This window comes from Ctenopharyngodon idella, chromosome 1 (genome assembly GCF_019924925.1).
Source record: "Ctenopharyngodon idella isolate HZGC_01 chromosome 1, HZGC01, whole genome shotgun sequence".
In the NCBI taxonomy this organism is placed as follows: Eukaryota; Metazoa; Chordata; class Actinopteri; order Cypriniformes; family Xenocyprididae; genus Ctenopharyngodon; species Ctenopharyngodon idella.
The window spans coordinates 20,197,563-20,205,406 of NC_067220.1; positions in this window are offsets into that span (position 1 = coordinate 20,197,563).

Sequence of the window (7,844 nt, forward strand, 5' to 3'; positions counted from 1 at the left end):
TAATAATGTAATATTAAAATAATTACTTATTAAAATTGTATTTATTATTATTTTTTATTTGTTAACATTTTATTAATATTTATTATCATAAGCTAGCTAGCATAGCATGTGCAAATCAATGGGGCAAGTTTTTATTATTATTTTATATTATTATTTGCATTTGTTTTTTACCTACTGTTCTATGCTTTTTATGGCGATTGTATTTAGGCCTCAAAATTCATAAAAGTTGTGTGAGATTATCATGTTGAACAGAACATATAAGAATCATAAACTTTTGTTTATCACTGAGCTTATTTTCTGCAAAAATCCAAAAACCAATGGAAAATGAGTTTTTGTTGAGGGAAATAGGGTGATGCTAACAAAAATATGCCATCACTGCAGCGCTGTGTTGGGGTCAAGGTTTTGGCCCTGGTACGGCCCTGTTAGCCCCTGCTGGTAGAAAGCATACACAATGTTCAGACTGTCAGTCCAAATCCGATCATATCTGATTGAAATCCGATCAGATTTAGCAAGTGTGAACGGCAAATAAATCAAATGCAGTTTTTACAAATCCATTTCAAGCTACATTCAAATGTGGTTTGAAATCCCATTCAAATCTCATTTCTGGAAATCAGTCTGACTGCTCTGATTGGATTTTGTGTGGTTTATCTGTCTTTCTTACACCATGTAAAAGTCAGTGTAAGTGTCAAAAAATGTAAGTGTCAGATGTTGTTATAGGAAACATGCTGAAAGGCGCTGTAGAAACAAGGCTGTGTTGAGCAGAAAATTACAATATAATGAAAACATTTGTTTTTATTACACTACACCAAACCCCCACTACAAATGAACCAAAGAATTGTGTAAACATGGTTCCCTGAGAGGAGGGAACGAGACATTGCTATATAAGTCCGTGCTGAGCGCTATTGTCTTTGGATCTTTTGACTGAGCGATAGCATACAACAAAGACTTAAAGGGGGGGTATAATGCTATTTCATGCATTCTGACTTATTTACACTGTTAAAGAGTTGGATTATAATGCTAAACATGGCCAAAGTTTCAAAACACGAGTTGGACATATGATGGAGTATTTCTGTGCCAAAAATACTCTTCCAAATCCTCACGAACTTCGTTTTTTTTTTTTTTTCCGAGTATGGGCCTGAGTGACGTAAACGGGGGTGGAATTACTTGTACGGGCACTTCTCCCGGAAGGGCGTGCGTGCACACGTCAACCAGAGAGAGAGCTAGAGCTTGCCCATCAACGCGCGTTCGGCTTTATGGAAGTCGTCGGCAGCGCTGCACAGGTCACAGGACTTCACAAAATCAACACTGTCACCAAAGAAGTATGTTTTTGGTTGTGAGGGAAAGATAACCTTACTTCCCAAAGAACCCAGCATTAAGTGGAGCTGAGAGTTTTGTTCTCACGCATTATATTGATGTACTCTCGATATTTGTCATTAAAATAACCATAGAAACTGATAGTTGCAATCGCGTTTTTATTGGTTAAAATGAATGGAGAATGTCTCGTGTTTTTCCGTGGCTGTTCGAGCCCTCGGGATCTGCGCTTATGGTTTCAAAAACAAAGCCCAGTTCTACGCTGGATTTACAGATCGTTTGAAACTGCAATAATGATCCCGGTCATGAGTCGGAACCGCAGGTGGTAAGTAAAACTGCTTCAAATGTCTGTTTTGTGGGCAATAGGCGCCTAAGTGCATATAATGTAAACAACACGAACGTAGTGAATTTATAAATTATAATTATTCATCATTTACTATACGCTATATTCATTATAGTGATTCAAAAGTTATCCATGGATAACGCAATGGTGTATTGCGTGTGTTTAAATATATTTGTTTAGCAGACCATTGATAGCTTGCAGCCGATCTCTACACAAAAGCTGCGCGTGCTTGTGACAGCTCGTCACTCTATCTCCGCTCACAACGACATGCCTCCAGGCACTCGGCTGTTTTCGGAAAGACTCGGTACAGCGTATGTATTTTTTTATAAATACATACGCTGTATGTATTTATAAAATACATAAATACATGTATTTTACCCCTGTCAATGTGAAGCAAGTGAGGCAGTTTCTGGGCCTAACAGGCTATTATCGCCGATTTATACAGGACAACGCCCGCCACTGACTACAGTGGGCTTAAGTGGTTAATGTCCCGTCCCAACCCCATTAGCTACCATGCTTGGTGGTCTCTCTGCCTTCAGGACTTCGATATCGACATTGTCCACAAGCCTGGATCAAAGTGCCGGATACGCTGTCAAGGAATCTCCTGATGGATTACAAGCCTCCAATGGACCTCCTTCCTGACTATCGTTGGTCTTGATCTCCGTACGCTACCTTTAGTGACTCTTACGGATCTCCTCTGCAAAATGGAGGCAGCGCTCTAACAGGACAATGACATTAATGATTGCTTACAAAATTCCATTCAGGATGGACTGTTGTATTTCAACGATCCCAAACCTGCTTGCGGCATCCACCCTTTACAATGTTTAAAGCTGTATGATCCTGTGTCTCTCAGAGGTACCTTGCTGAGATACTATCATAATCACCCAACTGCGGGTCACCTGGGGATAACTAAGACCTTGGCCCGACTGAAATTTTTTCTGGCCTAAAATGGCATCTGAGGTGAAGAAATATGTAACCTCTTGCACAGTTTTCCAAATGACAAAACCAAGTCAAAGAAAGCCTGCCGGTCTAATGGTCCCAATTCAGTCCCAGAAACATTGGGAGTATGTTGGTGTTGATTTTGTTGGCCTTTTACCACATACCCCCAGTGGAAATGCTTACATCTTGGTATTTGTCGATTATTTTTCAAAGTGGGTTGAAAGGGGGCAGTGAGAGAAGCTACAGCTCAAGTGGTGGCCGGCAAACAGCTGAGTGAAGTGTTTTCACATCATAGGACCCCCACTTACCTCATTACAGACAGGGGTTCCCCTTTTGTGAGCAACCTATTTGAATGGGTGCTCGCTGCCCTGGGAACAGAACATTGGCTCACAACTGTATTTCACCCACAGACGAATGCCACATAGAGGGTAAACCGGATTTTTTAAGATGCCAGTTTGGGCATACATGGATAAACACACCACCTGGGACGATATATCCCACAAATCTGCTTTGCATTAAGAACAGCGCCACATGAGAGCATGGGTGAAACCCGTCCATGATGTTGTATGGGAGGGAGTTGGACACTTCATTGGACCTGGTCACTCAGCCTGTCTGGGATGGAATGGAGGAGCCTGAAGTCCCCTACTCTAAGCGCTTTAGGTTGTCACTGCAAGAAGCGCATGATCACGCAAGGGCAGCCCTGGAAACCAGTCATGACAGCCGGAAGCTGCATAATGACAAAAGACGCCGCTCTGTTTCTTATGCTATTGGTGACCTTGTCAGAGTGAAAACCCACCCTAAATCAGATGCTCTGGACAATTTTATAGCTAAACTGGTGCCCCTGTACTCTGGCCCATACCGTGTCACTCAAGTTTTGCAGCCTTTCTACACTTGGAACTCGTGCCAGCCATATGCAAAGTGTGCCTCAGAATGGGACTGAAACACCCTATGAAGCGTTGGTGGACAGTCAGCTGGGGCCACAGATGAGTGGGGACCAATCTCAAGACCCATTTGTTTCTCTGCCTAATTAGGCTGTTGTTGATTGTGATGATTTCACTGACAATGCTCATGATGTGGCCAGGGATGACACAAGTTGTTGTTCTCACATAACTGACAATGACGTTGACAAATCTACATGACATACACAACTTCCTGACTTTGACAGGGCCACCACTACAATCACAGGCCTAAATTGGCCCCTAGAATCACCTCAGGGTGGTCAGATAAGAAATGAACTAACGAGTATCATACTGACAGATTGGACCTAAAGTAGTAATGTGTTTAATGGTCTGAATGTCTTATGTGTTTAAATGTTACTACTGAGATGTTCTTTTCTGGTATATAAATAGGATAAGTATGATCTTGGTTCAAGTGTTTTCATGTGTTATCTTGTTGAAAAAAAAAGGATACTTGTTATTTTACACGTATGGTTTGGTTACACAAGCTTTTGTTTTTTGTGTGATGTGTTTTTAAAGAGCATACTGTAATATGTATCTCGTACTGACATGTATGTCAGTTATTGCCTTCTGTATGTGAAACATGATATGGGTTGATGGATTTCCAAGTTTCCATATGGGGCTGAATTTAAATGTTGTCCTTATGTTGTGTACAGCTGGGGACAGCCTTTTTCTTTCCGGTAGGGAATCTGTAACAGCCAAAACTATGTATTTTAATGCATCACATTATTGTGCGGTGTGCCCTTTAAGAGACTGATCGCTTCACTCATAACGCACGCTATGCGGTGATGACGTAGAAGGGCTACGTGACTGTGTGATGAGAACCAGGTAGATGATACGTTTTACAAAGTGTATCTTCCGCATATAATTTAAACAAAAAAATAAAAAATATTAAGAATGATTGTTTTTATTTTAGAATTGTTTCACCCACACCGCAACTAAATTACGCAACTAAATATATTTGTCATGGCTGGTTAAAGAAGAGTTAAAAAGAGCAAGATCTAATTTCAGCAGTCTCTATTTATTTACAAACTAAAAAATAATACTGATACTCAGGATACTCAGATCTCAAAAAACACAAACAGAACAACCAACTATTATTGACAAAGATGGAACAAAGACTAACAGAAAACAGGCTCAATATATATTAACCAAAACCAATGAACAAAAAGGCAAAACATGTACAGTCCGAGGTGAAAAACAGTACACTTCTGTAATGTACTTAAAGTGCTCTATGTTCGCGCACTAATTTTGTACTTAATGTTTTAAAAATTCTTCTTTAGTACTTCTTAAGATAATCTTAAGAACATCTAAGTGTACTAAACTGTGCTATTTTGAGACACCATGAAATATGAACTAAAATGTGCTTTTAATATACTATCTCTGTATTTAAAAATATATATTTAGTTACCACTTGTAGTACACTATGGGTTCAAATGTACTATAAGTGGTATCTAAATACATTGTCTAGATATAAATATGCTTGTGGACAAACAACAATAAAAAGACAGAGACAATTTCACAGAATGCTTGCTAAAGGCACAGAAGCTGACATTGGTCTGGGAGCGCTTTAAAGCTTCTTGGTTATGACGTCACCCGTCTATGCCATTGGACTGATTTCACATGTGCTTCACAACACAATCACGCAGAGCGTTCCCACAGCGTCATTCTCGAATCCACACAAGTTCCCTTGAAAGGAATAGGCTCTATATATCTACAAAGGGAGGAAACAAGAAACAGGTGGAACGAATTAATCAAACAATGAAAAAGCATGGAAACTAATGCAAACAAAGGAAGCAGAAAGGAAAAACAGGAAACAATGAAAACCAACCAAGAGTCCAACTCGATCTAAACTCAATACACCATACCTTCTGTGAAGCATGGTGGTGGCAGAATTATGTTATGGGGGTGTTTCTCTTCAACAGGGTCTGGGTGATTGGTCAAGATTGAAGGGAAAATGGATGCTGCCAAGTACATTCAAATTCTTGAGGAAAACCTGTGTCCCTTTGCTAGACAGCTGAAGATAAGCAGGTCATTCAATCTAGGTGTGTAAAGTTAGTACAAACATATCCAAAAAGATTAATGGCTGTAATTAAAGCAAAAGGTATAATACGAAGTATTAAATCAGGGGACTGCTGACTTTTCCAACCCTGTTATTCTAGTTTTTCAATTTTTAATTTTCCAGAATGTTTTAAAATGTTATTTTGTTATTTTCACTTTGATGATGAGGGTTACATACAGCTCAAAAAAGTTAGACTTAATTTATTTTATTTTCTTGGGCACCTGTAATGTGACAAAAGGTAAAGATTTTCACAGGGTATGATGACTTTCTATAGGCACTGTATCCACAAAGGGAGGAAATGAGAAACAGGTTGATTGAATTAATCAAACAAACAATGAAAAACCATGATAACTAATGCAAATGAAGGAAACAGAAAGGGGAAACAGGAAACAATGAAAAAAACAATTATGAGTCCAACTCAAACTAAACTCAGACATAATGTGTCAATGCCACCCTACAGTATATAGAATTTTTATTATGACCCTCTTGCCCCCCTGAAGGCTCTACTGGTGCCCAAGTCTGTTTTGGAGTGCTTTTATAAGTATAAAATGGAAGTATAAAAATATTTTTACCTGTCTGCTGCTTTTCATGTCACAGCTCATGATCACTGGTGAAAGGTTTGGGACTGTGCAGTTCTTGTGGTGCCATCAGTGCATATCCTGAACCTTCATCAGTGGAATCCAACAAAGCTCTGTATGAGACCATTGTTTATTTATTTATTTATTTTGTTTGTTTGTTTTTTTCTTCTATAGCCTACATTCTTTGGGTTCCTTATCAAATCTATAGCAAATCTATAAATCTATCAAAATTCATTCACTACTCCTCTCAAGAACATTTTTTTTCTTACCAATAATAATAATAATAATAATAATAATAATAGTAATAATTAATAAAATAATAATAGCTTTATTATAATAATATAATGATATAATTAATACAAATAATAAAAAATGTAATACAATAATAATAAAAATTAATGACAATTTTATATAATAATAAAAAAGCTTTAGATTACATGTTTTCTATGATTCCTGTTAAGACCCCTGTATTACTTTCAGTTTTTGATGGCTATTCATCATATTAATTGTCTTGGCAAATCTGACCCCACTTCCTCCTAGGCAAAATTTTGGACACTCAGTGTTCCCACATTTCTGTTGAAGGTGACAGTCTTCTCCACCCAGAGCATACTTTGAGAAACATGGTTGTGGCTACTGGTTGGTGGGAAGTAGACGGTACCTGACCACCCAAAGCGCACAATATTTTCTTGTATTTGGAATGCTGTAGAATGCCTTCATTATAAATTTACTGTAAACTATAGTATTGTGTATATATTTATCTCTACTGTGTACCATTTAGCTCTCCAAGTTGTATTTAGTAAAATATAATATATATTCTGCCATTAACACAGGCTACATTTGCATCTACCCTTATAATGCAATTACGGCATTACTTTAATTAAGTTGAAGCTAATGCAAACAGAATACTGTGATAATGTTAATGTGATCATGCTCATAATTAGAAGAATCCTACCCGCCTTACATTATGCAGAGTATTGTCAAAGTGTGCATGTGCTAGTGCTGCAGATAAAAGATGCGTGATGTTCATCCACAGCTTTGAAAATATGCTGGAACAGAGAAAGCCACTTTTTTTTTCAGTTGCTGATACCTAGGAGTGTTTACCACTACTAACTTTAGAATCAGGGTCCAGTCAGGATTTGTATTATCATTAATATGGTCTGCCTGAAAATAAATCTTAGACACGGCCAAACACTTAATATCCGTGTAATGGAATAAGAGATTAGCCTGCCAGCTGGTAAAAGATATGAAAACAAGATAGCATGCTAACACTAGGCACTTTAACCGGTTAATAAAACAATCAAGGTACGGAATGATACTTATATAAGAGATTATAATGTACAAAAGAAAATATTTTTGACATGCAAAACAAGAACACAAAGGAAATTAAGCAACTGTACTGTAATATCAGATTGCTATAATCTATACATGACAAAAGACAAACACAGTGTAAAAGTAAAAGAAAAGAACGTAAAGGAGAAGTAGAGTAAGCCTGTGAGAAAGACGAGAGTGCAAAGAGACATGTGCTTAAGGGCGCATGCTGGGTAAATCTCCCATAACTAATTAAGACTCTCCACTGATCAGATCAACAGAGACCAGCAGGGGTCCTGTTACACATTTACACCTTTATACAGCATGCATGCTTGTGTGCTCACATG